The sequence below is a fragment of the Hemitrygon akajei genome, chromosome 11, assembly GCF_048418815.1.
Source record: "Hemitrygon akajei chromosome 11, sHemAka1.3, whole genome shotgun sequence".
NCBI lineage: Eukaryota > Metazoa > Chordata > Chondrichthyes > Myliobatiformes > Dasyatidae > Hemitrygon > Hemitrygon akajei.
In genome coordinates, this window is record NC_133134.1 from 43610292 (window position 1) to 43624612 (window position 14321).

At 40.7% G+C, this 14321-nt stretch overlaps 1 non-coding gene across 1 annotated transcript; it reads left to right on the forward strand.

The window, feature by feature from the left end:
• The first annotated feature begins 7375 nt into the window (after window positions 1-7375).
• LOC140736420 (small nucleolar RNA ACA64) lies at window positions 7376-7504 on the forward strand. The gene has a single exon (XR_012100954.1). It is a non-coding gene; the product is annotated as a small nucleolar RNA ACA64 (small nucleolar RNA).
• Window positions 7505-14321: the final 6817 nt, after the last annotated feature.

Consider the following 14321-nt stretch of genomic DNA (forward strand, 5'->3'; position numbering starts at 1 on the left):
AAATAAATTTACAGAATTACATATTTACAATGGTAGCACATCTCAGCTTATCTTCATCTTTGTCTGATTCAAAGATCAGACACCCAAAATACACCCTTTTGTTAGTGTTGCAGGAGGCTCCATGAATATACAACTAGGTTAAGAGTCTTAAAGCCTTTGTGTAGTTTCACATTGATTCTATTATATCTGTTCTACTGTGAATGCCTGAAAGAAAATGAAACTCAAGCTAGTATACAGTAACATATGCATACTTGGATAACAAATTTAACTATTCCTTCGGTAACAAAAAGCTTTAACAATGTGCTAGTAGTGGAAATGTTCATCTTAGCAACACATACATAATGCTGAGGGAACTCAGCAGGCCAGATAGCATCTATGGAAAAGGGGTTTTGGGCTGAGACCCTTCATTACGACTGGAAAAAAAAGATGACAAGTGAGAATAAGGAGAGGGAAGATCAAGTAGTAGGTGGTTGGTGAAACCAGAAGGGGAGGAATGAAGAGCTGGGAAGCCCATGGCTTCCTCTATTGCTATGATGAGGCCTCACTCGGGTTGGAGGAGCAACACATTCCATCTAGGCATGAACATCAATTTCTTAAACTTCTGGTAACTGCACCCCACCCCCCCCAACATTCCCCTCTCTCATCTCATCACCTCCCTCTGGTGCTTCCCCCCCCCCCCCCACTTCCCTTTCTTCCATGGCCTTCTGTTTATCAATGGATTCCCCCTTCTTCAGCCCTTTTATCACCTTCACCAATCAACTTCACTCTTCCCCTTCTCCCAGTTTCACCAATCGCCAACTTGGCTTTTCTATATCTGCAGATTTTCTTCTGATTGGAAACAGTCATCAGTTGTCTTTCCCTATGGGCTTTCAATGGGACAGAGAACATCCCACACCCTATTGATTTCACAAGCTGCAAAGTATCACTTGGAAGTTAAATTGTGTACAAGTCTTATTTCCTAAAGATTGGTTATCATTTTTAATTCATTACTATTTTTTTATTTTAGTGGTAACAGTGCAAAGTAGGCCCTTGGAGCCACATCACCCCAGCAACCCTCAAAAAACCAAAATAACCCTAACCCAATCATGGGACAATTTACTATAAAATGCAACTACATTTGATATTACCTATACACCCATGCCATATAAAAATAACTTGGCAAGTAATTTATAACTTCCCACATAACTTTATTCATAATCTATTTCTCATCATAACAGAACACACTAACACAAGACCATGAGAAAATGATTTTATTTTATTTCATTCTTTTCATGAATGCTTATGTTGCTGGAGCAACAGCAGACTGGGACCTCTGAACAGACACACGGGTGTGAGTTTTGGCCAGGTGATCAGTGAATTCCTAAAAAGGAAAAACATTGACAACCAGCGGAATTTTTTCACTTTTTGACTTTACCTCAGCTGTACTATTAATCACTCCTGCAATGAATATTACTAGAGCCTTTTTGTCTACATAAATCCTGTCATTTGTTCTTCGTTGCGTCTCTCGCATCCCTCTTGCTGCCTGTTCATTGGAAATATTATTCTGTTCTCTTGACATTCTTACAGCTTCTGCATAAGTGATTTTTTTTCACTCTTATTTCTTGAATTTTATTCTCCCATCTCATAACCTCACACCCACTATTTGCTACATTATGCGCTCCTCCACAATTACAGCATTTTGGTTGTACTCCTGTTCCACACTTTCCATACTCATGATCACCCCCACATCTAGCACATCTCCTCCACCTATTACAGTTTTTAGCTATGTGTCCAAACCTTTGACAATGGCACCTTAATGGCTTTGGCAGATACACTCTTACTGGGTAACTCATGAAACCCAGGAACACCTACCCTGGCACTCTTTCTTCTTCAAATTCAATCAATACCGTTTCACTTTCCCTTTTCACTCCCTCCTTTGTTGTTTTCAGTCTTTGAACATTCATTACTTCTCCTCTTTTGATATTCCTCTTTAACTCCTCCATATTTATACTCATGGGTACCCCCATGATCACTCCTTTACATCCACCACCATTTCGTCCTCCCACCCTCCTTGTGTATTCCACCTTACATTTCCCTATCTCTCTTAATTTTTGTGCCTTATCAAGCTGTTCCCCATTCGTACATTTTACGAAGGGGTAACGAAGGGTCTCGGCACGACACACAGTGCTTCCCCCATAGATGCTGCCTGGCCTGCTGCGTTCCACCAGCATTTTGTGTGTGTTGTGCGCACATTTTACCAATAGGTTGCCATCATTAAGGACATTTGCAAATATTATTTCCCCCATCTTATTTGCCAGTGTTGTTGTAGGCACAAACGGGATAATTTTCTTCATGTTACCTTGAGCCTTCTCATTAAACCTTATTCTGGTAACACCTTCCCTCTCTCCACTACCATTTCAAAGCAGATCACTGGCTCGCACATCTATTAAAGCTTCTGCGATCTCGCGAGATTAACCAACCGGGATTACCTGGCCCAGATGGCAGGAGAAGGCCCGGACCGAGCATGGAGTAATTCATTAGCTTTAAACAAGTTCATATTTATGTGTTATTCGGTGTCGGGGCGGGGGAAGAGGAGCGGCGGCTAGGGTATAAACTGGCAGTACTGCGGACTTTGGTGTTGCAGTGTAAGGAAGGTGAGGTGATTATGAATGCCTGATAGATCACTGTATAAAACTGCAAATTGCAGTGGTTATTTAGCAATGCACTTCCTAATCGAAAACGCTTGTTTGCATTATCAGGTGCTGCACATACAAACATATTTAACACGTTAAACTACAAAATAGTATAAAGTGATATTCACCAGCGGTTCAAAATTTGATGGTAGAGAGAATTTTTTTTTACTAAATCGTTCTTTTAAAGTTACAATGTAAGTGTTTGCATCTGTTGAGCTTTAATTAAAAAATCTATTCTGTTTGTTATTTATCACGTACGTCGTGAAAGGTTCATTTTAGGGCCATAGCGCAGTTTAAAGCAGAGATGGCCAACCTATGGCACAGAATTTGGTGTATTGGATGATTAGAAGTGGCACATTGCACCACAGTGATAATAAAAAAAAGTAAACCTACTCATGCAAAAAGTATTCACCAAAAACTGATTTGTAGAAAAAATCTATAACAGGAATTCAAGTAGCTTAGAGCTAGAAATGGGTTGTACTAAGAATAAATCTAAAACTTAGCAATTATTTTTAGCGATTTTATCATTTCATGCACATCTTTTTGACAAATGTTATCATCTTTCACATTAATCTGTTTTCAATTTAAAAAGAATCAAACTAGGAAAGAAGGACTTCTGTTCTGCAGTCATTCCATAACTGTTCAATATACATTTGATACTTGTTTGATCCTGAGGCGCCAGGCGTCTGCACCAGTGGTGCATCACAGGTTTCTGCCAGTCAGTTTACAACTGACAGTCGTATGCTATGGAGTTGTGCTTTGTTCTTCCTTTGTGAAACATTTGCAGTTTTGTACTTTTTTGAAAATTAAGCCGTATTTTTCAATTCAGTTACCCATCACCGTGCAAAAGAAAATGAGCAAAAGAAAAGCAGAAAATGATAATAAGCGTAAATTCAATGAGCAGTGCGAAAATGAGTTTTTATTTATAGCGGGTCCGTCAGGAAAACCGTTGTGCATTGTTTGTGAAAACACTTTCTCACATAATAGAAGACATGATCTTAATAGACACACAATATCAGACTGGAATAGAAGGAAAACTGAAGCTAGTGCTTGGGTCTGAGTTACGGAAAGAATATGTGATTAAGAAAAAGGAAGAAATGAAAAGAAGACAAAATATCTTTGTTAAAAGTCTCATTAAGGTAAGTAATGTTTATCTTGTTTTATATTAAATCAATGTATCATGTAAAAATGCTAAATATGTCTATATTAACATATTTTTACAAGAATTGAATGGAAGTGCAGAGTTCTGTGGCGCATCTGAACTTGTGCGTGAAAAAATTGATGCATGGAATGTAAAAGGTTGGCCACCCCTGGTTTAAAGGTACAGAGTATTGTTATGAACTACAAAGTAAATAGTGCAACACAAAATGAAGCCATGTCCATGAACTGTGGAAATCTGATAGTGCGGGGAAGGGGGGCAGGAAGAGATTGTTTCTAATTGTTGAGTGTGGGCCTCTCCCCAGTGGTAGAGAGAAGAGGGCACATCCCTGATGATGAGGGTCCTTAATGATCCGTACCACCGCCTTGAGCAGCAATCTGTTGGAAGAGTGATAAAGGATCTTGACCTGAAAGGCAATAGACAATAGGTGCAGGAGTAGGCCATTTGGCCCTTCTAGCCAGCACCACCATTCACTGTGATCATGGCTGATCATACACAATCAGTACCCCATTCCTGCCCACTCCCCATATCCCTTGACCCTGCTATCTATAAGAGCTCTATCTAACTCTCTCTTGAATGCATCCAGAGACTTGGCCTCCACTGCCTTCTGGGGCAGAGCATTCCACATATCCACCACTCTCTGGGTGAAAAAGTTTTTCCGCATCTCTGTTCTAAATGGCCTACCCCTTATTCTTAAACTGTGGCCTCTAGTTCTGGACTCACCCATCCACGGGAACATGCTTCCTGCCTCCAGCGTGTCCAGTCCCTTAATAATCTTATATGTTTCAATCAGATCCTCTCTCATCCTTCTAAATTCCAGTGTATACAAGCCCAATCACTCCAATCTTTCAACATATGAAAGTCCCGCCATTCCGGGAATTAACCTTGTGAACCTACGCTGCACTCCCTCAATAGCAAGAATGTCCTTCCTCAAATTTGGAGAACAAAACTGCACACAATACTCCAGGTGGGGTCTCACCAGCTGCAGAAGGACCTCTTTTCTCCTATACTCAATTCCTCTTGTTATAAAGGCCAGCATGCCATTAGCTTTCTTCACTGCCTGCTGTACCTGCATGCTTGCTTTCATTGACTGATGTACAAGAACACCTAGATCTCGTTGTACTTCCCCTTTTCCTAACTTGACTCCATTTAGATAGTAATCTGCCTTCCTGTTCTTGCCACCAAAATGGATAACCTCACATTTATCCACATTAAACTGCATCTGCCATACATTTGCCCACTCACCCAACCTGTCCAAGTAACCCTGCATTCTCATAACATCCTCCTGACATTTCACACTGCCACCCAGCTTTGTGTAATCAGCAAATTTGCTAATGTTACTTTTAATCCCTTCATCTAAATCATTAATGTATATTGTAAACAGCTGCGGTCCCAGCACTGAACCTTGTGGTACCCCACTGGTCACAGCCTGCCATTCCGAAAGGGACCCGTTAATCGCTACTCTTTGTTTCCTGTCAGCCAGCCAATTTTCAATCCATGCCAGTACTCTGCCCCCAATACCATGTGCCCTAATTTTGCCCACTAATCTCCTATGTGGGACTTTATCAAAAGCTTTCTGGAAGTCCAGGTACACTACATCAACTGGCTCTCCCTGGTCCATTTTCATAGTTACATCCTCAAAAAACTCCAGAAGATTAGTCAAGCATGATTTTCCCTTCATAAATCCATGCTGACTCTGACTGATCCTTCTACTGCTATCCAAATGTGTCGTAATTTCCTCTTTTATAATTGACTCCAGCATCTTTCCCACCACTGACGTCAGGCTAACTGGTCTATAATTCCCTGTTTTCTCTCTCCCTCCTTTCCTTTAAAGTGGGACAACATTAGCCACCCTCCAATCAGCAGGAACTGTTCCTGAATCTATTGAACATTGGAAAATGATTACCAATGCGTCCACGATTTCTAGAGCCACCTCTTTAAGTACCCTGGGATGCAGACCATCAGGTCCCGGGGACTTATCAGCCTTCAGACTCAACAGTCTATCCAACACCATTTCTTGCCTAATATAAATTTCCTTCAGTTCATCCTTTACCCTAGTTCCTTTGGCCACTATTACATCTGGGAGATTGTTTGTGTCTTCCCTAGTGAAGACAGATCCAAAGTACCTGTTCAACTTGTCTGCCATTTCCTTGTTCCCCATAATAAATTCACCCGTTTCTGTCTTCAATGGCCCAATTTTGGTCTTAACTATTTTTTTGCTATTCACATACCTAAAGAAGCTTTTACTATCCTCCTTTATATTCTTGGCTAGTTTATCTTCATACCTCATTTTTTCTTGGCGTATTGCCTTTTTTGTTATCTTCTGTTGCTCTTTAAAAGCTTCCCAGTCCTCCAGTTTCCCGCTCATCTTTGCTATGTTATACTTCTCTTTTATTTTCATACTGCCCTTTACTTCCCTCGTCAGCCACGGCCGCCCCTTACTCCCTTTAGGATCTTTCTTCCTCTTTGAAATGAACCGATCCTGCACCTTCTGCATTATTCCCAGAAATAGCTGCCATTGTTGTTCCACTGTCTTCCCTGCTAGGGTATTGTTCCATTGAACTTTGGCCAGCTCCTCCCTCGTAGCTCCATAGTTCCCTTTGTCCAACTGTAATACTGACACATCTGATTTTCCCTTCTCCTTCTCAAATTGTAGGTTAAAACATATCATATTATGGTCACTACCTCCTAATGGTTCCTTTACCTTGAGGTCCCTGATCAAATCCGGTTCATTGCATAACAGTAAATCTAGAATTGCCTTCTCCCTGGTACGCTTCAGTACAAGCTGTTCTAAGAATCCATCTCGGAGGCACTCCACAAACTCCCTTTCTTGGGGTCCAGTACCATTCTGATTCTCCCAGTCTACCTGCATGTTGAAATCCCCCATGACAACTGTATCATTACCTTTGCGACATGCCAATTTTAACTCTTCATTCAACTTACACCCTACATCCAGACTGCTGTTTGGGGGCCTGTAGGTAACTCCCATTAGGGTCTTTCTACCCTTAGAATTTCTCAGTTCTATCCATACTGACTCTACATCCCCTGATTCTATGTCCCCCCCTCGCAAGGGACTGAATATCATTCATCAACAACAGAGCCACCCCACCCCCTCTGCCAGTCAGTCTGTCCTTTCGATAAGATGTATATCCTTGAATATTCATTTCCCAGGCCCTGTCCGCTTGAAGCCATGTCTCTGTTATTCCCACAACATTGTACTTGCCAATTTCCAACTGAGCCTCATGCTCATCTACTTTATTCCTTATACTTCATGTATAAGGAAGGTTGTTGATTCTTTTTTTCTCCCCCAGACATTCTGCATGAACCACTCAGTTCTTCCAGCAATTGTTGCTCCAGGTTTCAGCATTTTGATTTAATATGGAGTTCTATCATCTGGTACCTCCCACCTGGTGTTGATATGTTTTCACAAGCTAGTGGATACTTCAAATTTTGGATTGATATCAGCAGTAACTGAAAGGACAACAAGCAGTGTTTCATGCTGCTGTCATTGTTTATAGTCGGGTGGCTTGCCAGTTTGAGTGTGGCATACTCTGAAAGTTAATAACAGCATTATCTATTGTTGGTAAGACAAGTGTTCCAAAATTAACTAGTATGCTAAGCTTATTGCCCACTGTTCTTATTTGTGGCTGATAAAACCCACATACCAATAAATGGACATCAAGGAACAGGGCAAAAAATGTTAAAACCCAAGTGATGCCTCGATAGGAAAATGGTTTTAATGTATTGGATTGATGACTTCTATCAGAACTGACAAAAAATGTTTTGCATAATTGGCAGCACAGAAGCATCCTTCATTCCATCTGAATTTCTGAACACTGTCCTGGTTGTGGGCCTAATTTTCTCTTGGACATCCAGCCCTGTTCTTGTCCCACAGTACTATTCTTTTGCGTACAGCTGCTTGGTTCCTGGCTTTGACAGCTGACAACTGGCTGTTCAAGGGGTGATTGATAAGTTCATGGCCTAAGGTAGGAGTCAATTTTAGAAAACCAAGCACATTTATTTTTCAACACACTTGGTCCAGTGGTCATGGAGCATATGGATCTTGGACCTCCAGAAAGTGTCCACAGCAGGGGTGATTGATAAGTTCTCGGCCCAAGGTAGAGGGAGATGAGTTATGGAGCTCTTTTTACATGCACATACAGTTCAACTCTTTGAGTGATTATGCAGAAAGTTTGAAGTTGTTAACTCACAGGGGGTGATTGATAAGTTTGTGGCCTATGAAGGAGATGAGTTATTAACTTCAAAATTTCTGCATAATTATGCAAAGAGTTGACCTGCACCTGCATGTAACGAGAGCTGGAAAACTCATCTCCTTTGAACTTAGGCCACAAGCTTACCAATCACCCATCTGTGGACACTTTCTGGAGGTCCAAGATATGTATGCTCCACGACTGCTGGACTGTGTGTAAATGTAGGAGGGGACTATGTTGAAAAATAAATGTGCTAGGTTTTCTAAAATTGACTCATTTTTCCTTAGGCCACAAACTTATCAATCACCCTCGTAAGTCCTACAATTTTAGCGCCACCTTCTGAACTGGAGTGTGGGTCAAGATAGCTAAATCCTATGTTTATTTGAATCAAATTCTATATTTTTAAAAAACATGTATTCTTTTAAAAATGCACTATATATTTAAATCAATAATCCTGAGATCCTTTGTGAAAAGTACTGTTAGTGTTCTATTCCATAACTTTAAAATCAATCATCCTCTTGATTATATTATAAAGATGTCCTCCTGTTCTCTCTTCATTCCTTTGTTTTATCCACACTTTATTTCATTTTTAATGATTTTCAATTCTCCTTTGCTAATTTATCTGCTTGCTTCGTTTTTTCCATGCCCTGTAAGCATGCAAGCTGTGTTCCCTGTACCAGAGGTGTGACTCTTCACTCCACCTGCATTACTGCCAGTAGTGTTGACTTTATTGCACTGTCCCACACCAGGTTAGATTATCTGTTCACCTTTAAAGTGCAATTGTTAATTCCACACTTGAAAAAAAATTCACAATTTTGCAACTTATACTTTGTTCTTGCTGCCCTTATTCATAGCTTCTGTACTTTTTCCAACTGCACCCATTAATTTGACTGGGTGATCTCTTGGAATTTCAAAGACCTGAGCCTTGCACTATTAGAAACAAGTGTCCTTTGTCCTTCCACCCTCTGTAACTTTATTTTCTCTTCCCAGAGTCATGTTACCTTTGTTCTGATTTTCCTTGACCTGTTGAGCACTTCTATTACACTTCTTGTTCAGTAGTTTAAATTGGTTTATTGTCACATTTGCTGTTGGATGCTATCTATACAGGTAAGTCCATGGCATAATTACACTAAATTAGTACAAGGGAAAAGCAATAATGGTGCTGATTAGTGTTGTGATTACAAAGTGCAGTGCAGGTAAATAAGGTGCAAGGTTATAAGGTCATTTGAACTCTGGATTCCATTGTACACAAGGTCTGATTAATTGTTAAATTGTAATTTGAAAAGAAGTACTTACCTTATATTTTTTCATTCATGTTACAGGTCTGAAGTTTAGTGGATTGAAGTGTGCTCATTGTTTTCACAGGAGCATCATCACACTCACAGACCACTTTGTTAGGTACAGTGGCATGCAAAAGTTTGGGCACCCCAAGAGATTTGAGCTTTCAGATAACTTTTACCAAGGTCTCAGACCTTTATTAGCTTGTGAGGGCTATGGCCTGTTCACAGTCATCGTTATGAAAAGCCAGGTGATACAAATTTCAAAGCTTTATAAATACCCTGACTCCTCAAACCTTGTCCCAACAATCAGCAGCCAGGGGCTCCTCTAAGCAGCTGCCTAGCACTCTGAAAATTAAAATAATTGATGCCCACAAAGCAGGAGCAGGCTATAAGAAGATAGCAAAGCGTTTTCAGGTAGCCGTTTCCTCAGTTCGTAATGTAATTAAGAAATGGCAGTTAACAGGAATGGTGGAAGTCAAGTTGAGGTCTGGAAGACCAAGAAAACTTTCCGAGAGAACTATTCGTATAATGGCTAGAAAGGCAACTGAAAACCCCCGTTTGACTGCAAAAGACCTTCAGGAAGATTTAGCGGACTCTGGAGTGGTGGTGCACTGTTCTACTGTGCAGCGACACCTGCACAAATATGCCTCATGGAAGAGTCATCAGAAGAAAACCTTTCCTGCGTCCTCACCACAAAATTCAGCATCAGAAGTTTGCAAAGGAACATCTAAACAAGCCTGATGCATTTTGGAAACCTGTCCTGTGGACTGATGAAGTTAAAGTAGAACTTTTTGGCCACAATGAGCAAAGGTATGTTTGGAGAAAAGAGGGTGCAGAATTTCATGAAAAGAACACTTCTCCAACCATTATGCACGGCGGTGGATTGATCATGCTTTGGGCTTGTGTTGCAGCCAGTGGCACGGGGAGTATTTCACTGGTAGAGGGAAGAATGAATTCAATTAAATAAGCAGCAAATTCTGGAAGCAAACATCTCACTGTCTGTTTTTTTTAAAAAAAGCTGAAAATGAAGAGGATGGCTTCTACAACCGGATAATGATCCTAAACACACCTCAAAATCCACAATGGACTACCTCAAGAGGCATAAGCTGAAGGTTTTGCTATGACCCTCACAGTCCCCTGACCTAAACATCATCGGAAATCTGTGGAGAGACCTTTAAAGAGTAGTGCATGCAAGATGGCCCAAGGATCTCACAGAACTAGAAGCCTTTTACAAGGAAGGATGGGTGAAATCTCCCAAACAAGAATTGAAAAGCTCTTAGCTGGCTACAATAAGTGTTTACAAGCTGTGATACTTGTCAAAGGGGGTGTTACTAAGTACTGATCATGCAAGGTGCCCAAGTTTTTGCTTTGGGCCCTTTTCCTTTTTTGTTATTTTGAAACTGTAAAAGATGGAAATAAAAATGCAATCTTGCTTAAAATATTAAGGAAATGTGTCATCTTTAACTTTATGCCTTTTGGAAATCAGGTCATCTTTTACTTAGCTATTCACAGTAACAGAAATTTTGACTTGGGGTGCCCAAACTTTTGCATGCTGCTGTGCATCTTTTAATGGTCAAGAGGTACAGTTCTGACCAAATGGCAGCATGGAGAAGAAATGTGATTTAGGTGACTTTGAACATGGAATGATTATTGGTGCCAGTCTGAGCATCTCAAAAACTGATCTCCTGGGCTTTTCACACACAACAGTCTCTAGAGTTTATAAAAAATGGTGCGAAAAACAGCAAACATCCTTTGAGCGGCAGTTCTGTGGGTGAAAATGCCTTGTTCATGAGGTCTGGAGATTATCCAGACTAGTTCAAGCAGATGGAAAGGCAACAGTAACTCAAATAGCTGTTCCCACAGTGATGTGCAGAAGGGCATCTCTGAACATGCAACACATTGAATCATGAAGTGGATGGGTTACAGCAGCAGAAGACTACACTGGGTTCCACACCTGAGTGGATATTGAAACAATATATTTACCATTCCCGAATTGTATAATACTCTTAAAACTAAATTAGAGACTTGTACTGAGATTAGATGAAATATGTTAGCTGTTAGAAGTGAAATAAAACAATAGTGGAAATGTTGAATAGCTTGATGTTTTAGCCATTATTCTTTCAATTGAGCTCTATCTTTTGACCACATTGGAAAACAACCTTGAATACTTTCATTGCTGCTGATTTTCTGACTAATGGGGGAAGGAATGATTACACTGTCTTGATGATCCCTTTGTCCCTCTGTTCTGAAAAACTTTTTTTTATATAAAGAACTGTTCATAGTCTGAGGAAATCTGAGGAAAGGTGTTCGTACAGATGTCAGGTGTTTCAGGTCTAAAAATTGAGTGTTGCTTGACCAGTGTTTCTGATAATTTTCTGCTTAATTTCAAATACTGGGCACTTGAAGGTTTTTTTACTTTACACTAATGCAATGGAATGCTTGAAAATCACAATAATTTTTTGCTATAGCTTGGGAATGAAATAAAACTTTGGTTCTTGACAGTTGAAAGCCAGGTGCCTAAATCTATTAGATCATGTAGAGCTGGGGTGATGGAATAAATGGACTTCAACCTCTGAAGTGCCTGCTGGATCCCTTTCCAAGCATTCTAAACTTGCCAAACCACAAATTTTATTGGCAGTTCTTTAAGTATCGACTCTCAAGCAAAAAAGTAGAGATAGATGTTCAGAAGTAGTGCTATAACACTTTAGAACACCAGAGTCTTTTAGAGCTAATCATTATGGTACATGAAACCAGCTTTAAAAATGTAGTTGGCAGCCTCATGCTGTTCAGAAAAAATTCAATCACAATGGACAAGAGAAAATCCTTAGATGCTGAAAATCCAAGCAACACACAAAGCTGGAGGGACTCAGTGGGTCAGGCAGCATCTATGGAAAAGTACTGTTGACATTTTGGTTTGAGGCCCTTGAGTAGGACTGGAGGAGAAAGTTGAGAAACTGTTAAAGGGTGAGAGGGGTTGCAAAGAAAAACAAGATGATAGGTGAAAGCTGAGGGGGGGGGGTGAAGTAAAAAGCTGTGAAGTTGATTGGTGACCATGCCTGCCTGTTTATTGGCAACATGGCTGTTCCACATTGATGACTGCATTGGTGATACTAACAGCATCTATGTGGAACTTGTTGACTTCATCCACTTCGCCTCTAATTTCCACCCTGCCCTCAAATTTACCTAGTCCATTTCTAACAAATCCCTCCCCTTTCTCAATCTTATCTCTAGAGACAGCTCATCTACTGATGTCTATTGTAAACCCATGGAGTCACAGCTACTGGACTATACCTCCTCCCACCCTTTTACTTTTTTTAAAAACACCATCCCCTTCTCTCAATTCCTCCATCCCCACAACTGCTATCAGGAGGAGGCTTTTCATTCCAGAATCAGATGTCCTTCAAAGAAATCATCTTCCCTTCCTCCACTATCAAGCTACCCTCAACCATGTCTCTTCCATTTTGTGCATGTCTGCTCTCTCCCCATCCTCCCACCACCCTACAAGGGGTAGGGTTCCTCTTGTCCTCCCCTACCACCCCACCATCCACCATGTCCAGCACATAATTGTCCACAACTGCCATCTCCAATGGGATTCCAACATCTTTCCCCCTCCCACCCCCACCCCTCCACTTTCTGATTTCCACAACTCGCTGGTCCATTCATCCCTCCACATTGATCTCTGCTCCTGGCAAGAACAAGAGCTACACCACCAAATGCCCCAAATGGGTCCTGGTCAGCTGACCTGTGAGTGTTGGGGTCATGTACTGTCTAGTGCCAGCTGTGTGGCTTGAACATCAGTGAGAGCCAGTATAGATTGAGAGACTGCTTCACTGAGCACCAATGCTCCATCCACCAGAAAAAGTGGGATCTCCAAGTGGTCACCCATTTTACTTTGCTTTCACTTCCCATTTCGATATGTCCATCCATGGCCTCCAACACTGTTGTGATAATAAGGCCACACTCTGGTTGTAGGAACAACACCTTGTATTCTGTCTGGGTTGCTTCCAACTTGATGGCATGAGTATTGATTTCGAGCTTCTGGTAATGCCCCACCCCCCTTACCACTCCCCATCCCCTTTTTCCTTCCTTTATCTCCTTGCCTGCCCAATTGCTTCCCACTGGTGTTCCTATTTTCTTTCTTCCATGGCCTTCTGTCCTATCAGATTTCACCTTCTCCAACCCTGTATCTCTCTCAACAATCAACTTCCCAGCTGGTTACTTCACCACCCCCCCCACCCCCCCAGTTTTGCCTATCACCTTGTTTCTCACCACCTTTTAACTCTACTCATCTTTTTCTACAGTTCAAAAGGGTCTTGGCCTGAAATGCCAACTGCATTCTCTTCCATTAACATTGCCTGGCCTGCTGAGTTACTCCAGCATCTTGTGTGTGTTCCTGTGAAGTAACTCCCTGGTAGCTGAAAAAGTAAATTGACTTGATTATTGAATATTTTAATAGCTAATTCAATTCTCAAAGACCAAAGTACAAATTTTCACCTTATTGCATCCACTCGTGATTAGTGTTTCTTTGGGTTGAAATATGATTGTAAAAATGTTCAATACACTAGTGAAATATTTCATTGCATGATAGAATTATAATTTTAGTATAATAACATGCCTGTACCAACAGTGAAGGCTTCTAATTGAAAAGGAGGGCAGAAGCAGGACGAGATCAGAGCAGCACTAGGACCATGTAGACTGTAGCTAGACTACAAAGGTTACTTTTGTTGAATAATGAAACTAATCAAATTCAAACAAGCAGGGAAAAATTGCCTGGTCACAAGACTAACCTATTTGCTTTACTTTTAGGTTTAGCTTGCTTTAATAAAAATGGATTAGTTTGCAAATTATAGCCAGATTTGGAAAGATTGATCCTGACACAATAAAAATGCATCAGATTAAAGTTTTTCTACACATCCTATGCTGTATCTAATGTGTCATTTAGTCTCTTGGAAAAATTTAAATGCAACCAATTACATTCAAAATAAACTTGGGTAATAGC